Source organism: Delphinapterus leucas, unplaced genomic scaffold (assembly GCF_059928025.1).
Source record: "Delphinapterus leucas isolate spDelLeu-1000000601 "Yukka" unplaced genomic scaffold, BTC_Dleu_Yukka2 spDelLeu_asBTCV2_sq25, whole genome shotgun sequence".
Classification (NCBI taxonomy): domain Eukaryota; kingdom Metazoa; phylum Chordata; class Mammalia; order Artiodactyla; family Monodontidae; genus Delphinapterus; species Delphinapterus leucas.
Window position 1 is genome coordinate 3,382,540 of NW_028322234.1, and position 27,696 is coordinate 3,410,235.

The 27,696-nt window shown below is 36.0% G+C and overlaps 1 long non-coding RNA gene across 5 annotated transcripts in view; it reads right to left on the bottom strand.

Moving 5' to 3' along the window:
* Positions 1 to 27,696, bottom strand: part of LOC149744037 (uncharacterized) — a 102,334-nt gene extending 74,638 nt beyond the window's left edge. The window contains exon 1 of one of the 5 annotated variants that reach the window (XR_016391589.1): positions 1 to 27,696. This is a non-coding gene — a long non-coding RNA (uncharacterized LOC149744037). The other 4 variants (XR_016391586.1, XR_016391590.1, XR_016391588.1 and 1 more) reach the window with 4 other exon arrangements.

Below are 27,696 nucleotides of genomic sequence, written 5' to 3' on the forward strand. Positions count from 1 at the left end.
CTCCAAACTCCCGAAATCCACACTCCAGAGAACCCCTTTGGATGTGCTGCCTCTCCCATTCCGTGTAGGTCCTAGGCAGAGGCCCCACCACACACTTGAATGTTGCCCAGCCTAGTCCCCACACCCAAGGCCTTTTCTGGCTGTGTGGGTCCTGAGTCTAGGCCCCGCCCCACACTCAAACGTCACCACCCTGGCTAGGCCCCGCCCAACCCTAAACCCTGCCCCTACCTAAGTTCCACCCCCCCACCTAAACTCCACCCCCAAGAGCCAAGGCCTTTTTTTTTTTTTTTCCTTTTCTCTTCTTTTAGGTCGGGGTGCTGTTTTACCTTCTTCTTGATAATTCATTAATATAATTAATTTTTTCTAATAAACCTTTTATTTTTCTAATTTTATTTTATTCTCTATACTTTGTTATTGTTCTGCTCCTTTTGGGTTGTTCCCCCCCACCACTTTTTTTTCTTGTTTCTGGTGTGGTTTTGTTTTCCCTTGTTGCAGTTGCAGTTGTTTCAATTATATTTTTATTTTTCCTAATACATTTTTTATTGTTCTAATTTTATATTTATTCTTTGTTATTGTACTGCTCCTTTTATTCTTTTTTATTCTTTTTTTTTAATGATGCTATGCAGCTTGCAGGTTCTTGGTTCCCAGGCCAGAGGTCAGGCCCGAGCTCCTGTGGTGGGAGCACCAAGTCCAAGCTGCTGGACTAACAAAGAACCTCAGATGCCAGGAAATATTAATTGAGGTGAGGCCTCCTGGAGGTCCTCATCTCGGCACCAAGGTCCGGCTCTACCTAACTTCCTGCAAACTCCATTGAAGGAAGCCTCAGGCCAAACAACCAGTAAGACAGGAATACAGCCCCTCCCATCAAAAAAAAAATGAAACAACAAAAATTATGTTACAGATGAAGGAGCAAGGTAAAATCCTACAAGACCAAATAAATGAAGACAAAATATGCAACCTACCTGAAAAGGAATTCAGAGTAAGGACAGTAAAGATGATCCAAAATCTCAGAAACAGAATGGAGAAAAACACAAACATTTAACAAGGATCTAAAGGAACTGAAGAGCAAACAAACAGTGATGAACAATGTAATAACTGATATTAAAAATACTATAGAAGGAATCAATAGCAGAATAACTGAGGCAGAAGAATGGATGAATGAGCTGGAAGATAAAATGGTGAAAACAACTGCCAGGGAGCAGAATAAAGAAAAAAAAAATGAAAAGAACTGAGAACAGTCTCAGAGACTTCTGGGACAACATTAAACACACCAACATTCGAATTATAGTGGTCCCAGAAGAAAAAGAGAAAAAGAAAGGGTCTGAGAAAATATTTGAAGAGATTAGAGTCAAAAACTTCCCTAACAAGGGAAAGGAAATAGTCAATCAAGTCCAGGAAGTGCAGAGAGTTCCATACAGGAAAAACCCAAAGAGAAACACACCAAGACACATATTAATCAAACTATCAAAAATTAAATACAAAGAAAAATATTAAAAGCAGTAATGGAAAAACAACAAATATCACACAAGGGAATCCCCATAAGGTTAACAGCTGATCTTTCAGCAGAAACTCTGCAAGCCAGAAGCGAATGGCAGGACATATTTAAAGTGATGAAAGGGAAAAACCTACAACCAACATGACTACCCAGCAAGGATCTCATTCAGATTTGACAGAGAAATTAAAACCTTTACAGACATGCAAAAGCTAAGAGAATTTAGCACCATCAAACCAGCTTTACAACAAATGATAAAGGAACTTCTCTAGGCAGGAAACACAAGAGAAGGAAAAGACCTACAATAATAAACCCAAAACAATTAAGAAAATGGTAATAGGAACATACATATCAATAATTACCATAAATGTAAATGGATTAAATGCTCCAACAAAAAGACACAGACTGGCTGAATGGATACCAAAACAAGACCCATATTTATGCTGTCTACAAGAGACCCACTTCAGACCTAGGGACACATACTGACTGAAAGTGAGGGAATGGAAAAAGATATTCCATGCAAATGGAAATCAAAAGAAAGCTGGAGTAGCAATTCTCATATCAGACAAAAGAGACTTTAAAACAAAGACAAGAGACAAAGAAGGACACTACATGATGATCAAGGGATCAACCCAAGTAAAATATATAACAATTGTAAATATTTATGCACCCAACAAAGGAGCACCTCAATACATAAAGCAAATACTAACAGCCATAAAAGGGGAAATCGACAGTAACACAATCATAGGAGGGGACTTTAACACTCCACTTTCACCAATGGACAGATCGTCCAAAATGAAAATAAATAACGAAACACAAGCTTTAAATGATACATTAAACAAGATGGACTTAATTGATATTTATAGGACATTCCATTCAAAAACAAGAGAATAAACATTCTTCTCAAGTGCTCATGGAACATTCTCCAGGATAGATCATATCTTGGGTCACAAATCGAGCCTTGGTAAATTTAAGAACATTCAAATTGTATCAAGTATCTTTTCCAACTACAACGCTATGAGACTAAATATCAATTGCAGGAAAAATGTGCAAAAAATACAGACACATGGACGCTAAACAATACACTACTAAATAACCAAGATATCACTGAAGAAATCAAAGAGGAAATAAAAAAATACCTTGAAACAAATGACAATGAAAACATGATGACACAAAAACCTATGGGATGCAGCAAAATCAGTTCTAAGAGCGAAGTTTCTATCAATACAATCCTACCTTAAAAAACAAGAAACATCTCAAATAAACAACCTACATGTAAATGAATGAAATTAGAACACTCCCTAAAACCATACACAAAAATAAACTCAAAATGGATGAAAGACCTAAGTGTAAGACCAGACACCATCAAACTCTTAGAGGAAAACATAGGCAGAACACTCTATGACATAAATCACAGCAAGATCCCTTTTGACCCACCTCCTAGAGAAATGGAAATAAAAACGAAAATAAACCAATGGGACCTAATGAAACTTCAAAGCTTTTGCACAGCAAAGGGAAACATAAACAAGACGAAAAGACAACCCTCAGAATGGGAGAAAATATTTGCAAATGAAGCAACTGACAAAGGATTAATCTCCAAATCATACAAACAACTCATGCAGCTCAATATCAAAAAAACAAGCAACCCAATCCAAAAATAGGCAGAAGACCTAAATAGACATTTCTCCAAAGAAGATATACAGATTGACAACAAACACATGAAAGGATGCTCAACATCACTAATCATTAGAGAAATGCAAATCACTAATCATTAGAGAAATGCAAATCAAAACCACAAGGAGGTATCACATCACACTGGTCAGAATGGCCATCATCAAAAAATCTACAAACAATAAATGCTGGAGAGGGTGTGCAGAAAAGGGAATCCTCTTGTACTGTTGGTGGGAATGTAAATTGATACAGCCACTGTGGAGAACAGTATGGAGGTTCCTTAAAAAACTAAAAATAGAACTACCATACAACCCAGCAATCCCACTACTGGGTATATACCCTGAGAAAACCATAATTCAAAAAGAGTCATGTACCAAAATGTTCATTGCAGCTCTATTTACAATAGTGAGGATATGGAAGCAACCTAAGTGTCCATCAACAGATGAATGGATAAAGAAGATGTGGCGCATATATATATACATGGACTATTACTCCACCATAAAAAGGAATGAAATTGAGTTATTTGTAGTGAGGTGGATGGACCTAGAATCCGTCATGCAGAGTGAAGCAAGTCAGAAAGAGAAAAACAAATACTGTACGCTAACACATGTATATGGAATTTTAAAAAGCCGTACTGATGAACCTAGTGGCAGGGCAGGAATAAAGATGTAGACGTAGAGAACGGATTTGAGGGCACAGGGGAGGGGGCAGGCGATGCTGGGATGAAGTGAAAGAGTAGCACTGACATATATACACTACCAAACGTAAAATGGATGGCTAGTAGGAAGCTGCTGCATAGCACAAGGAGGTCAGCTTGGTGCTTTGTGACGACCTAGATGGGTGGGATAGGGAGGGTGGGAGGGAGGCTCAAGACGGAGGGGATATGGGGATATATGTATACATATAGCTGATTCACTTTGTTGTACAGCAGAAACTAACACAACATTGTAAAGCATTTATACTCCAATAAACATGTGAAAAAAAAAGAAAATATGGGGCAATCTAAATAAATTATGTAAATTACAGGTTGCACAGGGATTTGGAGAAAACAATGGCAGTGGTACACAATCCCTGTCGTTCAGACAATTCTGCTCTTGGTATCGGTAGGCAGGAGTGTTAGGTATGTGAAAACATGATGGAAGAACACATGCTAGCATGTAAAGGAGGCCAGGATTCCTCCCTGTGAATGGAGGTGTTCAGAGACATTACTATACACTCACATGAGGCATATTCAGGAAAAGGGAGATTGCTTTGGCCAAAACAGAGTTAGTAAACCAGAAGCAAACTGCAACTGATCCTAACAAAGTGAACAGTAATGGTGGAAATATCAGCAGAGGCTAAATTATGAGGAGCTTTGAATATTAACTTTAGACTTGCTTATATAGTTACAAACGCTCATGGTATATGTCAATTTTTTCTTTCAATGTTGCATATAAAAGTGATACAAGCTCCTAATGAAAATTTCAATCAGTAATTAAATGTATAAATTTTTAAAAATCTATTTACATTTATTTCTAAGAGGTAACTGTTCTAATAAAATAGGGTATAGCCTTCCAAACTTTGTCTGTACATACACATGTACATATGTAAACACATACTCATTTTCTCAACTAAATTGTGTATCTACTCTAAAATCCCTTATAGCTTGCTTTCTTATTTGACAATCCATCTTGGGGATTTTTCTATGTTAAGCCAGGTAGATTTATCTCTTTTAATAGTTACATAGTATTCTACTTTGCAGATACAGCATTATTGATTCAACCAAGCCCCTGTTGATTGGCATTTGAGTTCACTGATGATTTTGAATAGACAACAAAAACTTTAAAGAAAAGAAACTGTTTAAATATAACCATTAAAATATCTCACATACTAAGAGTGGTAATTGTTCTTTGATCTAGAATAAAACATCCTATTGCACAGATGAGCTGTCCACTCTGAACATCCATACAGACTTGTATAGAATAATGTTAAAAATTTAAAGCAATGTGCCAGAAGATGATTTACAGAAGAAATCTTTAACTTTTTTCTAATCATAGATTTCCTCTAAAAATCAGATCAAAATCTGATTGTAGTATTTTGCATTCAACGTCAGGGGCTGAACCTTTGAAATTTATAAGTGGAGAACATCATGTATTATATAGAGCCAGGACTCCAGATAGTGAAAATAGCTGATTATTGCAAGTGCTTAATTATGGTAGCAACAATTAGAATAAGGGGGAAAAGACTGATGAGATATCAAGGAAAACTATCAATACAGCTTGATAACTAATTGCACAAGAAGAGTAAAGGGGAGTGTATACTTAAAAGTGGTTTCAAGGTTCTGATTTGGGGTGAAATAATGATGGTTTTAATTGTCACTTGACAACTTTTTCACATCAGAAAGAAGATAGAAAGAAAGACAGAGAGACAGGAAAAGGAAGGAAGGGTGGGAGGAAGGGAGGGAGGGAAGGAGGAAGGAAGGGAGGGAGGAAGAAAGGGAAAGAAAGAAAGAAAGAAAGGAGGGAGGGAGGGAGGGAGGAAGGAAGGAAGGAAGGAAGGAAAGAAAAGAATACCTCTAATGTCACTTGGTCAAGAAAAGTGGGAAAGGTAGTTACATGATTAAGGCAAATTCATATTAAAAGAACCAGGACCCTACAAGAATCTGATACAAAGGGGTAATACTACTACACTGAACGGAAAGACTTTCCTTCCAAGGAGACACTTTTATTTCCCTAAAATATCAAGATGCAATAGAATCCTCTTCTAACAAGTACTGTGAACCATTAGGTTTCAGGGAAGTCAAACAAAGACAGTCCTACAAACAAAACCTGCATTCTTTGAAGGAAGTGTAAATTGAGACAAGCTGAAAAGAAACCATTTCACTGATCTCAGGGTATCAATAATTCACAGGTAATGATCAATAACTGGCCACCCTAGTTGATCTGTAAATCAAAGCTGTACCACACAGCACTCCATTGCTCTTCATCAGCATCTTTATACATTATAATGCAACTTTTACTCTGTGCTTTCAATAATCAAATCTGCTGATATGAGATCTGGTTGCAGTTTCTAAGAACAGAAACCCATGGTGGTTCTAAATTACTAAATGCAATTTTAAAATGCAAAATGTTCATTTTCTTCGTCCAAAAAAACCCTTACATACCGTGTTGATAGCAAAATGGATGGTATTAAAGTTACAAACTAATGATTAAAATCACAAAAGCAGATAGAATGGACCTGATTCTGGTTGTTATGAGGAGAATGTTAAGGAGATGGGGCATGGAGGGCTTTAGAGTTTATGGCTCATCACCATTTGTTGGAAACAAGCAATCAATAGGATATATGACTCTGACAAAGATGGGAAACATTTTGAGCCATTATTTTCACCCTCTCTCACAGATGAACGGGATATGAGCAAAGAAGTGTGGGCCTGTATATTTTCCAATGACTTACAAATTTAATAAAAAAGAAAGAACATCCATTGATCCTTTTTATGGGTCCTAAAGTATGGATGTTCATAGAAAGAATTGTAAGAAATAAAGCATCACATCTTTACTCACTACTTTAACTGCATGCTTCTAATGGCACATTTGTTTGAATCAATTTTTAGACTGCTATTCCTTTTAGTAGTATTTCCCTCCCTCACTAGCAAGATTCACTATGGAAAAATATTAACTATTTCTCAAGTATGTGCTATATTATAGCATGAAAAGTCTCCAAAGGTGTTTTGGGGGGTAGAAATTGGTTTAAACCCAGCATGTCTTATCCTATCGAATTGTTCTTCCTTACCTCCCGCCAACTCATAAAGTCAGCAATGAGGTAATAAGAGCTGCACCCAGAAAGCTTTCTCCCAAAACTGTCATTAGGCTATCTAGTAGAGCAGGTCATATGGTACATGTCCTCACATCTTTTGGAGACAACTATTAAAATACCCTCAGAACAAAAGAAATAGGCTTGTGTTTTGAGAGCAATCTTTTGTTTGAGATTAAATTACAGAACCCACCCAGTAAAGGCAATTTCAGTGTAAGCAAACTTAAGTTTGGTGACCTTTTCCAGGTGTCTGAGGTACCACAGGGCACTTCTGATAGCTGGGGCAGGGGGCAGGGGCAGGTCAATGTAATACTGTGATGCTAGAGAACTGTCCACAATACCGCCCTTTCTTCTGACACCATCTAAATAGTCTGGGCATTTCCCTAATCACCCTCACTTTTGACACAAATTACAAGTTCAGAGATCCCCAAGACCACCCGCAAGTTCGATAATTTTCTAGAAAAACGGACAAATATCACTGAAAGCTATTATACTCATGGCTATAGCCTATTACAATGAAAGAATACCAATTAAAATCAGACAAAGGAAAAAATGCAATTGGTAGACTTTAGAAGGTCTCCAAACACGGATCATCCAGCTGTCCTTTCCTGGTGAAGTCATGGACAGTGTTAACTCCTCTCATCAATGACGTGTGCTAATAGACATGAAGAATTTGCATTTAGGAAAGCTCACCTAAGCTTTGGTTTCTAGAGTTTTAACTGGAGCTTAGTCACAGACCCAGTTGACTGCCTCCTGGAGGAGTTGGTCGGGGTTATTCTATAAAGACATTATTAAGAAACTGACAAAATTGAAAGATGCGCTGTAGATTAAAGGATTATATTCATGTAAATTTTTAAAGTTGATAACTGTACTATGATGTGAAAATGTAAGAGGATAACCCTATTCTTAGGAAACACACACTGACATATTTAGCGATAAAGGGTCAAACTATTATACATGTGTAACTCACCCTAAAATAGCTGAAAATATTATGTGCATATGTATATATACAATTACTTACATATATACTCTGTGTGTTTATATAGAGACACATATATACATATATGTGTGTATATATGTGAGTGATCAGTCTGTTCAAATAATCTATTTCTTCCTGATTCAGTTTTGGTGGACTGTAAATGTTTAGAATTTTGTCCATTTCTTCAAGGCTCTCCAATTGTTGGCATACAATTGTTCATAGTATTCTCTTATGGTTTATGTAGTTCTGTGGTATTGGTTATTGTTTCTCCTTTTTCATTTTTTATTTTGTTTATTTGGATTATTTATCTTTTCTTCTTGGTGAGCCTGCCCAGAAGTTGGTCAATTTTGTTTACCCTTTCAAAGAAACAGCTATTGGTTTTATTGATTTCTTTTTCTATTGTTTTTAAATATCTTTTATTTCCTCTGATTTTTATTATTTCCTTCTTTCTGCTAAATTTAAGTTTTGTTTGTTCTTCTTTTTCTAATTATTTTAGGAGGTAGGTTAGGTTGTTTATTTGAGATTTTGCTTGTTTTCTGAGGAAGACCTGTATCACTATGAACATCCATCTAAGAACTGCGTTTGCTGCATTCCGTAAATTTTTGTATGGTTGTGTATTCACTGTCATTTATCTCAAGGTATTGTGAAATTTAGTCTTTGGTTTCATCGTTGGCCCTTTGGTCTTTTAGTAGCATGTTGTTTAGTTTCCATGTAATCATTTTGTTTTGTTTTCTCATTTACTTTTCTGTGGTTGATTTCTAGCTTCATGCCACTGTGGTAAAAAAAAATGCTTGAAATAATTTCTATACTCTTAAGTTGGCTGAGGTTTTTTCTGTGCCCTAGTATGTGGTCAGTCCTAGAAAATGTTCCATGTGCACTTGAAAACAATGTGTATTCTGCTTTTTTTTGGATGTAATGTTCCAAAAATATCAGTTAAGTCTAATTGTTCTATTGCATCATTTAGGATCTCTGTTGCCATATTGATTTTCTGTCTAGAAGTTCTGCCACTGATGTGAGTGGGGTGTTAAAGTCTCCTACTATTATTGTATTTCCATCAATTTCTCCCTTTATATCAGTTAGTATTTGTTTTATGTATTTGGGTGCTCCTATATTGGGTGCATATATATATATGTTGACAAGTGTAATATCCTCTTCTTGTACTGATCCTTTTATCACTATATAGTGTCCTTCTTTTTCTTTCTTAATGGCCTTTGTTTCGAAGTTTATTTTGTATCATATGAGTATTTCAACCCCCAATTTATCGTTTCCATTTGCATGAAGTATCTTTTTCCATCCCCTCACTTTCAATCTATGTGTGATCTTTGACCTAAAGTGGATCTCTTGTAGGGAGACTATTGTAGGCTCTTATTTTTTTAATGCAATCTGTTACTCTATGTCTTTTGATTGGAGTGCTTAGTCCATTGACATCTAAGGTGATTATTGATAGATATGTATTTATTGCCATTTTAAACCTTGCTTTCCAGTTGATTCTGTATTTCTTTGTTTCTTTTTTCTTTTGTACTTTGATGCCTTCCTTTTGTATTATGTTTGTGTTCTTTTTTGGTTTCTGTGAACCTATTGCATGTTTTTGATTTGTGGCTACCCTGTTTTTCAAAAATGTTAACCCCTTGCTATATCTACTTGCTTTAGACTGATAGTCATATAGGCTCCAACACATTCTGAAAAAAACCCCTACATTTTCTTACTCTCCTCCCCAACATTTTATGAGTTTGATGTCCTCTTTTAAATCTTCATGTTTATCATCTTGCTGTTCATTGTGGTTACCATTGCTTTCACAAATTTTTTTTTGATTTTTTTCTTTTTTTAATCTGTATACTAGCTTAATTTAAGTGATATACCTTCCAATTGTGATTTTCTCGTTCCTATAGGTTCTTGGTTCTTTTCTATTTAGAAAAGACATTTCAATATTTCTTTTAAGGACAGGTTTAGTATTGCTGTATTCCTTTAGCTTTGTTTGAGAAATTCTTTATCTCTCCTTCTATTCTAAATGTTAATCTTCCTGGGTAGAGTATTTTAGATTGCAGAATTTTCCCTTTCAGGACTTTGGATATATTTTCCCCCTCCCTTCTGGCATGCAACATTTCTGTAGAGAAATCGGCTGATAGCCTTGTGGGGGTTTCCTTGTAATAAACTCTTTGTTTTTCTCTTGCTGTTTTTTGAATCCTCTCTTTAACTTTTGCCATTTTAATTATAATATGTCTTGGTGTAGGTCTGTTTGGGTTTATCTTGTATGGGTCCCTCTGTGCTTCCTGTACCTGGATATCTGTTTCCTTCTTTAGGTTTGGGAAGTTTTCAGCCATAATTTCTTCAACTACATTTTTGATCCCCTTTTATCTTTCTTCTCCTTCTGGAATCCCTATTATGCATAGACTGGCATGCTTTATATTATCCCATAGGTCTCTTATATTGCTTTCATTTTTTTTAAATTTGGCTTTCTGTCTGCTGTTCTGATTGGCTGATTTCCATTATTCTATCTTCCAGATCACTTATTCCTTCTTCTGCATTATTCATTCTGCTATTCATTGCCTTTAGTTCAGATTTCATCTCTGCAAATGAATTTTCTAATTTTTCTTGGCTCCTCCTTATAGTTTCTAGTTCCTTTTTATCGTAATCCACATTTCTGTCGATAGCTTCTCTTAATTCCTTCAATATTTTCATTATCTCCTTTTTGAACTCAGTTTCTATTAGACTGAAGAAGTCAGTTTGTTTGTTCTTTCAGGGGAATTCTCTTGATCTTTTCATTGGAAGTGGTTCCTCATCTTCTTCACTTTACTTTTATTTCTCTTACTCTATGAGTTTAGGAGAAACAGTTATCTATTGTGGTCTTGGAGGGCTATTTTTGCATGGGAACATCCCTGTGTAGCCTGCATGGGTTTAATGTTTTTTGGTGTGAGGGCTGTTTTTAGTATGGATGCCTGTGACCTCTTTTCTCAGTGTGTGCTGGCTGTTATCCCCTCATTCGGGGATGTGACTGTTGTGGTGTCTAGCTAGAGCTTGCACTGAATGTTGAATGGGGCCTCCTCTTTGCTCTATGGTTGTCACAGCCCTGTTGGGGGCAGGATCTGCTCCGTAGTTGTTGGACTAGAAGCCCCCATATCTGTTTGTGAGCTGTGGTTTGAGGTAGGCAGGATTAGAGCACTCCCACTGAGAGAGAAGCCACTAAGTATTCCTCTGCTGGAGCTGTCCACTGGGGAGTGTGCTCTGTGGTGTCACCTATCACCCATCTCACAAAGTACACTGTTGTTGGCACTTCCCTCAGACCTGCCTCAACTGTGAGAATGCCAGAAATCGGCCCTGGTGTCCCTCAGGTGTTGCTTTCACAAAACCATCAGTGCAGATCCATAGGCACAGATCCACTGAAATCAGGTAACAGGGCCACAGTTGTTGCACACTTGGACCCACCATGGGAGCTATGGAAACAGCCCAGACCCTGGCCATGCCTCCACATATGCACGCCCTATAAGCCCACAGATTCTAAGGCCAGACCTGTCCCAGCTGTGGGAGTACCCACTGTCCACTTGGATGTCCTGCAGGTGCAGATTTTACAAAGCTGGTGGTGGCAGTTTAAATCTGTGGATTGCATAGCCATGGGGAAAGGGCTCAGATTTCAGCCCTGCTTCCTAAGTTGAATGGCCCCTGGAGATCAGCTCTGATTTCAGCCCACCTCTGCCTGAGGACAACATGCTGGCACTTGCACCTTTGTGCTCCCAGAGCTTGTAGAGGTGGGACCAAGCTGGCTGAGAGCTCACTGAGAAAGAGGCTGTTATGGCAGGCCCTGCCCCTCCCTTCACAGGCCGCTTAAAAATGGTATTTCACTTCTATGGCAGGCCCAGGCTTCTTCTGCATTCACCCGTGATTGCAGCCTGTACCAAACTCCAGCCCCTTCAGGCTGTCTCTGTGCAGCCAATCCCAGTCCTGTCCCCAGGTCTGTCCTCTAATACCCGAGTTTCAGCACCCAGCCCCCACCCACACCAGTGGAGGCACTTATCAGGGTAGGGAGTGCAGGGTGGTGGCACGGACCATCTGTGCAGGTCTCTCTCTGTTCTGCCTGCCGAAACTGGTTGCTGTACTTTCCTCTGAGCTTCTGAAGTTCTCTTTCTGTCCCAGCTGATCTTGCTGCCAGTGAGGGGGCTTCCCAGGTTGCAGGAATCTTTCCTGTTTCACAGCTCCATTCCAGGGGTTCAGGTCCTGTCCTGCTTCCTTTTATTTTCTTTCATCCTACCTGGATACATGGAGATCTTTCTTTCACTTTTGTGTGTCTGAGAGCTGCGAGGATTCAGTAGGTATTCTGTGAGAATTGTTCTGCATGTAGATGTATTTTTGAAGTATTTGTGGGAAGAGGTGAGCTCCACATCCTTCTATTCTTCCGTCTTGATCGGAGCCCTCTGGTTGTTTTTTTGATAATGAGTTGTATGAGATGTTTATATATTTTAGATATTAATCCCTTATTTGTCATATCATATGCAGATATTTTCTTCCATTCAGATATTTTGTCAATGTCTTCCTTTGTTGTGCAAAAACTTTTAAGTTTAATTAGTCCCCATTTGTTTATTTTTGCTCTTGTTTCTTTTGCATTAGGAGATAAATCGTTGCAATATATATTTTTTGGATCTATGTGAAAGAGTGTTCTGCCTTTGTTCTCTCCTAGGAGTTTTATAGTTTCTGGTCTTATATTTAGGTAGGTCTTTAATCCGTTTTATTTTTGTATGCGGTGTGAGAAAATGTTCTGATTTCATTCTTTTTCATGTAACTGACCAGTTTTCCCAGCACTATTTATTGAAGAGACTTTCTTTTCCTGCCGTATATTCTTGGCTCCTTTTGTAGATTAATTGACCATAGATGTGTGGGTTTATTTCCGGGTCTCAGTTCTCTTCCATTGATCTGTGTGTCTGTTTTTGTGCCAGTGCCATGCTGTTTTGATTGCTGTAGACTTGTAGTACAGTCTGAAATCAGGGAGCATGATAATTTGAGCTATCTACTTTTTTTCTCAAGATTGCTGTGGCAACTTGAGGTCTTTTGTGGTTAGTTCCATATAAATTTTAGGATTATTTGGTCTAATTTGGTGAAAAGTGTCATGGTTATTTTGTCAGGGATTCCATCAAATGTGTAGATTGCTTTGTGTAGTATGGACACATTTAACTATTAATTCTTCCAATCTAAGAACACAGGATATCTTTCCATTTCTTTGTATCATCTTCAATTTCCTTCATCAGTGTTTCATAATTTTCAGAGTTTAGGTTTTTCTCCTCCTTGGTTAAGTTTATTCCTAGGTATTTTATTCTTTCTGATCCAATTCTAAACATGATTTTGTTCTGCTTTCTCTTTTTGATAGTTCATTATACGTGTATAAAAAAGCAACAGATTTCTGTATATTAATTTTGTATTCTGCAACTTTACTGAATTCCTTTATTAGTTCTAATAGTTTTTGGATAGAGACTTTAGGGTTTTCCACATTGGTATAATGCTACCTGCAAATAGGATTTTACTTCTTTCTTTCCAGTTTGGATGCCTTTTATTTCTTTTTATTGTCTGATTGCTATGGCTAGGACTACCAGTACTATGTATGTTAAATAGAAGTGGCAAGAGTGGGCATCCTTGTCTTGTTCCTGATTTTAGGGGAAAAGTTTTCAGCTTTTCACCATTAAATATGTTAGTCGTGAGTTTGTTGTAAATAGTCTCTATTATGTTCAGACATGTTTCCTCTATACCAATTATGATGAGAGTTTTTATCATGAATGGATGTTGAATTTTCTCACATGCTTTTCCTTTGTCTATTGAGATGATCATGTGAATATTCTCCTTCCTTTTGTTAATGTGGTATATCACATTAATTGATTTGCAAGTGTTGAACCATCTTTGTGACCCTAGAATAAACTCCACTTCATCATGGCATATATATCCTTTTTATATATTATTGAATTTGTTTTTCTAATATTGTGTTGAGAATTTCTGCATTTATATTCATCAGATATATTTGCCTATAATTTTCTTTTTTGTAGTGTCTTTCTTTGGTTTTGATATCAGAGTGATGGTGACCTTGTAGAATGAATTTGGGAGTATTCCATCCTTTTTAAATTTTTTAGAATAGTTTGAGACAGATAGGTATTAGCTTTTCTTTATATATTTGGTAGAAGTCCCCTGTGAAGATGTCCAGTCCTGGACTTCTGTTTACTGGGAAGTTTTGTTTTTGTTTTTGTTTTTTTATTACAAATTCAATTTCACTACTAGTGATTGGTCTGTTTACATTGTCTATTTCTTCCTGATACAGTCTTGGAAGATTGTATCTTTCTAGAAATTTGTCCATTTCTTCTAGTTTGTCCAATTTGTTGGCATATAGCTGTTCATAGTATTCTCTCATGATTTTATTTTGTATCTCTGTGATGTTGGTTGTTATTTCTCCTCTTTCATTTCTTATTTTGTTTATGTGAATCCTCTTTTTTCCTGATGAGTCTGGCTAAATTTTTCTCAATTTTGTTTATCTTAAAACAAAAATCAGCTCTTTGTTTTACTGATCATTTCTTTTTTTTGTCTCTATTTTATTCATTTCCCTTCTGATCTTTATTATTTCCTTTTCTCTACTGACTTTGGACTTTGTTCTTCTTTTTCTGATTCATTTAGATGGTACTTCATCCTGTTTTTATGACGTGTTTTCTTGTTTCTTGAGGTAGGCCTGTGTCACTATAAACTTCCATCTTAGAACTGCTTTTGCTGCATCACATGAATTTTGGAAAGTTGTATTTCCATTCTCATTTGTCTCAAGGTATTTTCTGATTTCCTCAATGAATTCTTCATTGACCCATTGGTTTTTTAGTAGCATACTTTTTAGTCTCCATGTGTATGTTCTTTTCCCATTTTTCTTCCTGTAACTGATTTCCATTTTTATATCATTTTGGTCAGAAAGGATGCTTTGATATAATTTCTGTCCACTTAAATTTGTTAAGACTTGTTTTTTGGCCAACATGTTGTCTATCATGGAGAACATTCCATGCATGCTTGAAAAGAATGTTTGTTCTGCTGTTTTTGTATGGAATTTCCTATAGGTATGTATTAAATCCAACTGGTCTAACGTGTCATTTAAGACCACTCTTTCCTTATTGATTTTCTATCTGCATGATCTGTCCATTGATGTATGTGGTGTACTGAAGTCCCCTGCTAATATTATTGTCAATTTCTCCCTTTATGTCTGTTAATATTTGCTTTTAGTTAGGTGTTCCTGTATTAGGTTCATATATAACGAGTGTTATACCCTCTTCTTTTATTGATCCTTTTATCATTATGTAATATCCTTCTCTGTCTTTTGTTATAGCCTCTGTTTTAAAGTCTACTTTGTCTGATATGAGCACTGCTACCATGCTTTTTGTTGTTTCCGCTTACATGAAATATCTTTTTCCTTCCCCTCAACTTTCAGTCTGTGTGTATCTTTAGCTCTGAAGTAAGTCTCTTGTAAGCAGCATTATAGATGGGTCCTATTTTTTTTTCCAATAACCACCTTTTGTCCATTGAAAAAAATTTAGCCCACTGATATTTAAAGTGATTATTGATAGGTGTGTATTTATTGTCATTTTTTAAAAAACTTGTTTTCTGGTTCTTTTTTGTAGTTCTGTTTTTTAATTCTTTTTCTAGTTTCTTCCTTTTGGTTTGATAATATTAAGTAGTATATTTGTGTTCCTTACTCTCTAGTTTTTGTGTATCTATTGTAGGTTTTTGATTTGTGGTTACCATGGGATTCATATATGTTGATCTATAACTATATGTTTTAAGCAGGTAGTCATTTCAGTTCAAACACATTCTAAAAGATTTACATTTTTAACTCCCATCCTCCACATTTTGTGCTTTTAATGTCACATCTTCATCTCTTTACTGATTATTGTAGATGATTTTACAAATTTTTGCATTTTATTCTTTGCACAATTTAACTGGCTGATCCTCAGCCTTTACTATATATTTACCTTTGCTAGTGGGATTTTTCATTTCCTATATATACTTGCTTCTTATTATAGCCTTTTCATTTCCAGTCAGAGAAAACCCTGTAACATTTCTTTTAGGGTAGGTTTAGTATTCATGAACTCTTTTAGCTTTTGCTTGTCTCAGAATTTCTTTCTCTTTCCTTCAATTCTAAACGATAATCTTGCTGGGTGTAGTATCCTAGGTTGCAGGTTTTTTCCTTTAAGCTCTTTGACTATATAAGGCCACTCCATTCTGGCCTGAGAAGTTTCTGCAGAGAAGTCAGCTGATAACTTTGGGGGACTCCCTTGTATATAACAGTTTTTCTCTTGCTGCCTTTAAAATTCTCTCTTTAACTTTTGCGTTTTAATTATGGTATTTCTTGGTGAGGAGCTGTTTGGGTTCATCTTGTTTGGGATCCTCTGTGCTTCCCATACCTGGATATGTTTCCTTCTTCACGTTTGGGAAGTTTCCAGCAATATTTTTATCAAATACATCTTCTACCCCCTTTTTTCTCTCTTCTCTGGGTCTGTGCTGCCTTTGTCCCTAACAGCTGAGCTCTCCTCTTGGCCACTGTATCCCTCACCCTAGTGTGGAGCTGTGCTGTGGAGTAGGTGGGGCTGGTGCAGGTGCTTAGCATGGATTGTTGAGAAGGCTGAGGGCAGTCCCAGACACAGTCAGAGACCTGGATCACTTATGATGCACTGCCTGAGTAAGCACCAGTAATTGTTGCCCTTACCCTGCTCAGATGCAGCTCCTGGTCTGAGCTGCCTTTGTCCCTCACAGCTGAGCTTTCCCTGCAGCAGTGGCAGCCCTTGCCCCAATGTGAAACTACGTCATGAGCAGGTGGGGCATGAGTGGGCACTCATCTCAGGCTGGGGTGCACGCCAGGGCGGTCTTAGGAAACCAGCCTGCATCCTGTGCAGTTTCAATCCACTCTCTCCACCCTGTTTCAGAAGTAAGCAAGCATGTGTGCACTCTCATGAGCAGAGTCCAGGCTTCCCACAGCTCTCCTGTTAGTCCCACCAGTCCTCCAACCAGCCAAGGGGACTTGTTTTCCAGGTGTCAGACCCCAGCCCTGGGGCACCCAGTATGTGACTTGAGCCAATCACTCTCTATGGGAGATCTCCACTTGTGTAACCTCCCTCCTCTTCTGAGTCCCCTCCCAGGTGCACAGGTCCAAATCTGATCAGTTCTCTTCCCTTCCTTACCTAATCCTGTGTGGATCTTTCTTACAGCCTTGGCTGTACAGGAGTCTTTCTGCCAGTCTACAGTTAGTTTTCAGTGAGAATCATTCCACATGTAGATATATTTTTGATGTTTTTGTAGGAGGAGGTGAGTTTTACATCTTCCTACTCTACCATCTTCATCTCCACAATAATTTCAAATTTTAGTTCGATCGCTCTGACCAATACATTAGCGTAAGAAAATTCAGGATCCCAATTAGGTAATAATAGCAAATGCCTACATTGCACTTACCATGTTTTGGCCACTTATTCTAATCATATTACATGAATTAACTCATTTTAGTTCTCACAATAAAAATAATTAGAAGAAATTCGGTAATAAAAACTTATCCTCCTTGGCTTCAACTTTTTTCATACCATGACTTTGGCTGTTATCTTTGTTTAATTAATTCTGTGTTGGATGTTATGACATAATTTGTAAAGGACTCTAATGACAACAGAGCTTGTAAGTCACTAATCAGCTGACCTTAGAGGCTAAGTGTGCTTTGTTTGCCCTGTGTCCCTATAAAAAGGAAAAAAAGTAAAGTAGCCTCAAAAGGAAATTTTCTTTCTTGTCTGTCTGAAAGATGGATCACTTGTGTAATAGTTTGCTAGAGCTGCCGTAACAAAATATCAGGTATGGGTGGCTTGAACAACTGAAGTTTATTGTCTCAAAGTTCTGGAGCCTGGAAGTTCAAGATAAAGGTGTCAACAGGGTTAGTAACTTCTAAGGGCCTCTCTCCTTACATTAAAGACAGCCATTGTCTCTCTGTGTCTTTTCACATTATTTTCTCTCTGTCCAAACTTTTTTCCTTTTCATAAGGATACCACTCATATTAGATTAAGGCTTACCCTATCCACCACATTTTAACTTAATTACCTCTGTAAAAACTATCTCCAAATAAGGTCACACTCTGAAGCTCTGGGGATTAGGACTCCAACATTTGTGGGGGGGAGGACACATTTTAAATTACAACAACTCAGCTTAAGATATGAGGAGTATTATTACTTTAACATGAAACATCTGAAATCTCACGTCCTTGTGCCTCCAACTAGCCTGTTTTATCTTCACCATTGATTTGTGTTTCCTCTATCTTTTCGATTCTCTATCCCAAATTCCTTTAATTGATATAAAATCAAGACCCCTGGGCACCAAGTGTCTACATTAATCTATTTGTCAGTCCATCATGAGAAGAAAAGTGGTTAAATATCTTCAAAACAGAATACTAAGAAACATTTTTAAAATGAGAATAATTTTCATCCAGGACTAAATAAAACAAGGAAAGTAAGGCAGAACTTAGATCAGGCTATATCTTATACCTTATCATTAAAATTTGATTAGACTAAAGTTGCAAGGTTGTGAAAACAGAGGGATGCATTAATAGGATACTTTAGTACTGCTTTTTATGATTCTTTTAAGCAATATTTGGTAGACTTGAAAGCTAATGGAACTTTCTGTCTCTCTCCCTCTCTCCCCCACTCCCTCCCTTTCTTACTCGAATGGAGTAAAACTTTAAATAGTAAATTTATTTGGAAAAATAAATAAATTAATGAATTGAAGGTTTGGGAGATTTCTTAACTGCAGCTGCATTAATTAGGAAATATCATTGCTTTGACTTCATGTAACCATTCACTATCTTTTTCTGCAAGTAGAATATGTGTGTTGTCCCTGTTTATTTTAACTGAAATTGACCTCAAACTGTGTTCCATAATGTATTTTTTATGATTCCTAATCATTTATTAAAAGTATAACACTTTGCCATTATCATACTTGTGATTTTTAAAAAATTTCTATTGCAGTGTAGTTGATTTAAAATGTTGTATTAGTTTTTGCTGTATAGCAGAGTGAGTCAGTTGTACGTATACATATATCCACTCCTATTTAGAATCTTTTCCTGTACAGGTCATTCGAGAGTATTAAGACAAGTTCCCTGTGCTATAGAGTAAGTCCTTATTAGTTATCTATTATATATATATATAGTAGTGTGTATATGTCAGTCTCCCAATTTATCCCCCCCGACCCCAGTAACCATGAGTTTGTTTTCTGCATCTGTGACTCTATCTCTGTTTTGTAAATAAGTTCATTTGTAGCATTTTTTTAGATTCCGCAGGTACGTGATATCTTATGATATTTGTCTTTCTCTGTCTTCACTCAGTATGACAATTTCTAGGCCCATTCATGTCACTGCAAATGATATTATTTCATACTACTTTTATGGCTGCAATGAACATTGGGGTGCAATGTATCTTTTCGAATTATGGTTTTCTCTGGATATATGCCCAGGAGTGGGATTGCTGGATCATATGGTATCTCTATTTTTAGTTTCTTAAGCAAACTCCATACTGTCCTCCATAGTGGCTGTACCAATTTACATTCCCACCAACAGTGGAGGAGGGTTCCCTTTTCTCCACACCCTCCCTAGCATTTATTTTTTGTAGATATTTTGATGATGGCCATTCTGACCAGTGTGAGGTGATACCTCATTGTAGTTTTGATTTGTATTTCTCTAATAATTAGTGTTGTTAAGTATCTTTTCATTTGCTTTTTGTCCATCTGTTTGTCTTCTTTGGAGAAATGTCTATTTAGAGTTTCCACCCATTTTTTGATTGGGTTTTTTTTTTAATATATATTGAGCTGCATGAGCTGTTTGTTTGTATATTTGGAGATTAGTCCTTTGTCACTTCATTTGCAAATATTTTCTCCAGTTTGGTGTCTTTTCATTTTGTTTATGGTTTCCATTGCTGTGCAAAAGTTTTTTTGTTTTGGTTTTGGGATTTTTGGCTGTGCTGCACAGCATACAGGAATTTAGTTCCCTGACCATGGATCGAACTCGTGCCTCCTGCAGTGGAAGTGCAGTCTTAACCACTGGACCACTGGCGAAGTCCCCGTGCAAAATCTTTTAATTAGGTCCCATTTGTTTATTTTTGCTTTTATTTTCATTACTCTAAGAAGTGGGTCAAAAAAGATCTTGCTGCAATTTATGTCATAAAGTGTTCTGCCTATGTTTTCCTCTAAGAGTTTTATAGTATCCGGCCTTACATTTAGGTCTTTAATCCATTTTGAGTTTATTTTGTGTATGGTGTTAGGGAGTGTTCTCATTTCATTCTTTTACATGTAGCTGTCCTGTTTTCCCAGCACCACTTATTAAAGAGGATGTCTTTTCTCCATTGCCTATTCTTGCCTCCTTTGTAGTAGATTAGGGGACCATACGTGCTTGGATATATCTCTGGACTTGCTATCCTGTTCCATTGATCTATATTTCTCTTTTTGTGCCAGTACCATACTGTTTTGATGACTGTAGCTTTGTGCTATAGTTTGAAGTCAGGGAGCCTGATTCCTCCAGCTCCGTTTTTGTTTCTCAAGATTGCTTTATCTATTCGGGGTCTTCTGTGTTTCTGTACAAATTTTAAAAAATTTTGCTCTAATTCTGTGAAAAATGCTATTGGTAATTTGATAGGGATTGAATTGAATCTGTAGATTGCTTTGGGCAGTATAGTCATTTGGACAATATTGATCCTTCCAATCCAAGAACATAGTATATCTCTCCATCTGTTTGTGTCATCTGTGATTTTTTTCATCAGTATATTTTTTCTTTTTATTGGAGTATAATTGTTTTACAATATTGGGTTAGTTTCTGCTCTAGAACAAAGTGAATCAGCTATATTTATACATATATCCCCACCCCACCCCTCTAGTTCATCACAGAGCACCAAGCTGAGCTCTCTGTGCTATACAGCAGCTTCCTACTATCTATCTCTTTTACACATGGCAGTGTATATATTTCAGTGTTACTCTCTCAGTTCATCCCACCCTCCCCTTCCCTCCCCCTGTGTCTACAAGTCTGTTCTCTACATCTGTATCTCAGTATCTTATAGTTTTCTCTGTGCAGGCCTTTTGCCTCCTTAGGTAGGGTTATTCCTAGGTATTTTATTCTTTTTGATGCAATGGTAAATGGTATTATTTTCTTAATTTCTTTTGGTGAATTTAAGAAAATTGAAATAATGTCAAGCATCTTTTCTGACCACAATGCTATGAGATTAGAAATCAATTACAGGAAAACTTATCTTCTCAAACTCTTTCAAAAAATTGCAGAGGAAGGAAGACTCCCAAGCTCATTCTATGAGGCCACCATCATGCTGATACCAAAACCAGACAAAGATAGATAGAACAAAAAAGAAAATTACAGGCCAATATCACTGATGCACATAGACACAAAAATCCTCAAGAAAATACTAGCAAACAGAATCCAGCAACACATTAAAGGGATCATACACTATGATCAGGTGGGATTTAGCCCAGGGATGAAATGATTTTTCATTATCCACAAATCAACGAGTGTGATACATCACATCAATAATCTGAAGAATAAAAATCACATGATCATCTCAATAGATACAGAAAAAGCTTTTGACAGAATTCAAAACCCATTTATGATAAAAATTCTCCAGAAAGTGGGCATAGAAGGAACCTACCACAGCATAATAAAGCCATAGTCGATAAACCCAGAGCAAACATCAATCTCTGTGGTGAAAAGCTGAAAGCATTTCCTCTAAGATCAGGAACAAGACAAGGATGTCCATTCTTGCCAGTATTATTCAACATAGTTTTGGAAGTTTTAGCCACAACAATCAGGGAAGAAAAAGAAATAAAATGACCCAAATTGGAAAAGAAGTAGTAAAACTGTCACTATTTGAAGATGACATAATACTATCCATAGAACATTCTGAAGATGCTACCAGAAAATTTCAGAGCTCATTAATGAATTTGGTAAAGTTGCAGGATATAAAAACCATACACAGAAATCTCTTGCATTCCTAACAACAAAAGATCAGAAAGAGAATTTAAGGAAACCAGTCACTATTTTAACATATTAATCAATAATTTATTTTATTCTTACTTTATAAAGGAGATTTTGTTTCTTTATAAAGGAGATATAGTTTAAGAATATTATCCAGTGTAGACCTTTTAAATATCTCTATGCCAAACCCCTGATTTAGTATTATTGTTAATAGGTCTTACCTTAAAAATTAAAAGTAACAATAACAAGCTGGTTATGGAGTAACAACGCCACACCCCCTTGTATGACTTATCAAGAGGATCCTATGAGAATTAAAATAATTCATAAGTATACTGTCAAAAGCTCAGAGATAACAGAAGTAAAACCAATGAATCACTGAAGTAGTAATTAGTAAAAGTTTGTTGTGCACACACCAAAAAGATAGTTTGCAAACCAAGCACACTCAAAGCAAAACATAGAGGCTCATAGGCAATTGTTATAAAGCAGTTTAGTGAGAAGACAGTGACTGCTTATTCTTCAGTGATTGGTTATAATATTAGAATTTAAGTGATAGGGAATTGGTTAGTTGTTACCTCTTATCAAGCTTGAGAAGTTTAAGTCTTGCTTATGATTTGCAGAAGCAGAAACAAGAAATGAGTAAGGTCAAGCTAGTAATTAAGCTTTGTTTGTATGGCTAAATTGGTTTTGTCTTTTCAGGGAATTTGCAAGTTTGGTCTCTTTTTTATTTTAACAATACTTAGCACATAAATTATCTATAAGTCAGTATGCATTGCGTATTTAGTAAAAATAGGAGACTGAAGACAATTTTGGATAAAACTTTTTTTAGTGACTACAATTTTGCAAAAAGAAAAAATGTACTGTTTAACAATTGTAATTTGATATTTTCCACTTTATGATAAATATATTAGTATAAATCAGATATAATCATGTTGGAAACAAATGGTTAAAAATATTATCTCACAAAACAGTGATGTATGTGATTTTTAAAGTAGCTTTATAAAGAAAATACTTCTTGTAAAACTGATTTGTTGTTTATCATACACAAAGGCCAAGGAAAGAGAAGGTAGATTAGTTTATTATTATTCCACATTTTCTACATCTATTTGACAATAGAATGTTTTTCTCTTATAATACATGTAACAAAATTTCACATTACAGACCTTAACTCAGGAAAGGAGAAAATAATTACAAAACATGAGTAGACTAACTGTTCCTGAAATAAAACTAGTAAAAGTGAAATAAGCAATGCGAGAAATATAGTCTTCTTGCAAGGTTCCTAGAGCTGCCTATTGCCAATTCCTAGCATATAAAATGGAAATAAGGAATCAATATTATAATAAATCTGACCTGTAAAATATTAATCTTTATGAAAATATTTGAGTAAGTAAGACTACCACTGGATAGGGTCAAGAGGGTGGACCCACTGCACTAGTGGGGTAAGGAGACCAAGCATTGAGCCACAGGGTGTTATTCTCTGGTCTTGGCACCTAACAGAAATTGCTATACTGAGTTTTGGACTTCCTTGAGACCCTTGACTTCTTTTTCCTTCCTATTCATCCCTTTTAAGGTAGGAATATCTACCCTATACATATCCCCCATTATAATTTGAAAGCAGATAACTTTTTTCTAGGTTGGCAGGTCCATGAGTAGAAAACAATTTTTCCCCACAATGGACCATATCAGAGCTTCACCCATGTCTGACTTAAATTATTTAGAAGATATACAATTTGGGACTTTTGAATTAATTATATTGAGATGGTATTTTGAACTTAGAGTTGATACTGGAATGGATTAAGACTTGGTGACGATGGAATAGTATGAATATATTTTGTATATAGAAATAATGAAAATTTGGAGGGAACAATGGAAGAACTGTACTGGGTTGAATAATTCTCCCCAAAATTCAAACCATCCTAAATGTGCACACGTGGCATTATTTGGAATAGGATCTTTGCAGATGTAATCTAGTTATGATGAGGTCATATTTGATAAGAATGGACCATAAATCCAATGACTAGTGTCTTTGTAAGATAAAGGAGAAGGATATGTGAATGCAAAGAATAGAATCATACAGAGAAAAGACGGTCATGTGAAGATGGAGGCAACAATTGTAACGATGTAGCTATGAGCCAAGGAATGACAAGGACTGTTAGCAAACCACCAGAAGCTAAGAAGAGGCAAGGAAGGATTCTTCCCTGGAAACTTCAGAAAGAATATAGTGCTGCTGACACTCTCATTTCAGCCTTCTAGCCTCCAGAACTGTGAGAGGACAAACTTCTGTTGTTTGAAGTCATCTAGTTTGTGGCAAACTGTTATGGCAGCTCTAGGAAACTAATGCACTGTTCATCCCTCTGGTTTCAACTGACATTGAATATCCTCTATGAGCCTTCTCTAATAGTCACAAAGCTAAGTGCCTCTCCATAGTACTTCTCACTTTTCCCTTTGCATTGTCATTCATAGCACTGAATATATTATATGAAAGATCTGTTAATGAGTGTATCTACTTACTCTAGTGTGCCTCAAGGTGACAAGTATCTTATTGCTCTTTGCAACACTAGCACCTAGGAAATTTCCTGTCACTAGAACAAAGTTAAAAAAAAGAAAAAAAACTACAGAGAATAACTATTTGGTTACGGTACAGTCACCATGCAACAATCTGTAAACATATGAAGTGTACCCTTCAACAGGTACATTCATATGTCAAAACTCAGCAAAGGGTTATGTAATCAAGATACCACACTGTCTGGCTGAGTAAAACATTTTATAGTTTTGATGAAACAAATCTTTATAATTTATCAGTGAAAGTAGAATGATTTTTGTCCACTGGTGTCCTTACTTGTGACAAGAATAACATTGGCAATGATATAAAGTACATATCAAAATAATATGAAATATTAATATTAATTTGATCATTAAAGTAGAAAAGGCTTGTACTAACTGCAATTTATAATACATTTTGACTAGTATTAATGGAGATCACTTTGAAAATGAAATGTGTTTGCTATTTGGCTAACAATTTGCATCTCAGTATTAATTGATTGTGAAAGATAAATATACAAAATAAAAACAAGCTCATTAAAGACAGATTCACTCCATTATTTTCTTAATTATTTTTAACTGTTTTATATTCTCTTTGCAGAAATAAAACTTGAAATTTGCAAATATTTAAATGCTCATTTTCTTCACAGTTTATAGAAGAGCATCACACAGTGCAGTCACACATAAAATGCTTAAAGAGTGCAAACCCACATTTTAATTATACAGTATCAGCTAAGATAACTCAATAATATCAATAAACTTACAAAACAATTTCAGGAGAAATGTAAAACTCTATCAGAGTTTTAAAATCAAACAATAGACTATCAAATGGCAAAAGGAAGATAATTTACTGGACTGAAATTTGATAAAATTTGTAAATGAAATAAATATGTTATTATAAAGCATGATATAATAGTTTTCCCAAAATAAATCATTTCTCAGCTCCATTGCTTTTGCTTTAGATTGAATTCAGACAATCTATTACTAAAATTTTTTCTATTTTATGAATGTTACCATTTTTGCTTTTGCCTCATTACTTACTTCAATCACAATTTAAAATATATATCTAACAGGACTTCTGGTTTCAGTCCTAACACATAAAGAATATTGAAATCAAACCTTTAATACTCACAACAACAACAACAAAAACCCTGAAAACCAATGTATCTTTTTGGACTCAACATGGACTAGAGCTTACAGGGCAAATCACCACTCCAAAGTCTAGAAACACAGGTGAACCCACGTAGTCACAGCAAAGATCTGCTTATCTGGAGAAAAAAGTTACGGGAGCCATAAAATGGTAGGGCCCCTTTAATCATAATATTGCTGAACTGCTAAACACTGAGTATGGAACCAGTGTGAGTGAGAAACTCCTGGGTGCTACAGTTTTAAGGGAATCCCAACATTTTGTGGGCTTTAACCTACAGAAATACACACAAGTTCTCACAATAAAGAGTCAGGAAAAATTTCCTCCTGGTGTTAGGAGTGGGAGTCGGAAAAGAAAGTCCTTAGGGCTGCTATAACAAATCATTACAAATGTGATGGCTTAAAACAGTAGAAATTTACTCTCTTGCAATTCTGAAGTACTGAAGCTGAAAATCAATTTCACTGACCTAAAATTAAAGGGTTACCTGGGCCATGCTCCTTCAGGAGACATGAGAGGAGAATCCATTTCTTCCCTCTTCCAGCTTCTGGTAGCTGCTACATTCCTTAACTGTGACCACATCATTCCAATCTCTGCTTCTGTGGCCACATTGCCTCCTCTTTTATATGCCTCTCTTATAATGACACATATAATTGAATTTAAGACGCATCTGGAAAATCCATGATAATCTTCTTGATGTCAATAAATTAACTTAGTCATGTCTGCAAAAAGCCCTTTTCCTTATAAGATAACATTTACAGATTCCATGAATTAAGACCTGATATCTTTGGGAGGCCATTATTCCATTACAACACTAAGCATTTTGAAATATGCACAGAATAGTCTCTATAACAATGAGCTAATCCATAAGAAAAGACTTAACTATAGTCTTATCCCACCTGGGGAAGAACATTTATCCCAAAACAGCCCCATTTAGTTTTCCTGTCTCACATAAATGGGAAGAAGAAAAAACTATTCAAATAAAGAAACACTTGTAAAGGTCACAGCTCAGAGACACAGGCCTTTGGAAACACTGAGATTTAATTATAAGATTATAGAACTTGTTCCTTCCCTCATACCATACCACCACACCAACATTGCTTTAGTATAGTAACAGTGGATTATAGCTGAAACATTCCAAGATGCAGACTCACTGAGGAGGAGTAATTAGAGAAGCCCAAAACTAAGATAAAAACAAGGACACAAAATGAAGGCTCTGGAATCTCTAGTTACAGAAAATATTAAGGGGTCCAACTTCTATCTGTATTAACATAAATCCTCACTTTAGTGGCCTATGTAACTTAGTTCCTATTGCCTGATATATGTCCTACTTTCAATAAAAAATTAAAAGACATTCTAAAATGCCAGAAAAATTAGTCTGCAAGGAGAAACAAGCTTAAGGACCAGACTTACACATGATATAAATGTTGAAATTATCAGCTAGATAAAATGATAATGTTCAAAGTAGATCAAATGCAAGAAGAGATGAATACTATAAACAGAAACATGAAAGCTCTAAAAAAGAATCAAAAATAAATGTTAGAAATAAAAAGCAGTGTATCATACCCATAACTTTGAAGGACTCATCTGTAGGATGGACATGGTTAAAGGAATAATCAGTGAGCTTGGTCAATAGAAACTTCCCAAACTGAAATGCAAATAGAAGAGAATTTAAATAAAAGGATGCAATGTCCAAATCAGTGAGACAATTACAAAGGTGGAACATAATCATAATTGGTATACTATAAGGAGAAAAAAGAACATAGAATTATCTGAATTAATGCTGATTGAGAATATTCCAAAAGCAAGGACCATAAGACAGTGAACCTAAAAAAAAAAAGAAAAAAAAGGAGAATCCAAATAATTAAACAACAATAAAGTACATCTAGTATTATCATACTCAAAATGTAGGAAACCAGATGTAAAGAAAATCTTGAAAGAAATTAGAGAAAACAAATACACTCAAAACAAATACATACATTTAGAGTAACATGGATAAGAAACTCATGGGGCTTCCCCCCAAAACTACAATCAAGAAGAGAATAAAATGAAATATTCAAATTACTGAAAAAAACCTAGAATTCTATAACCAG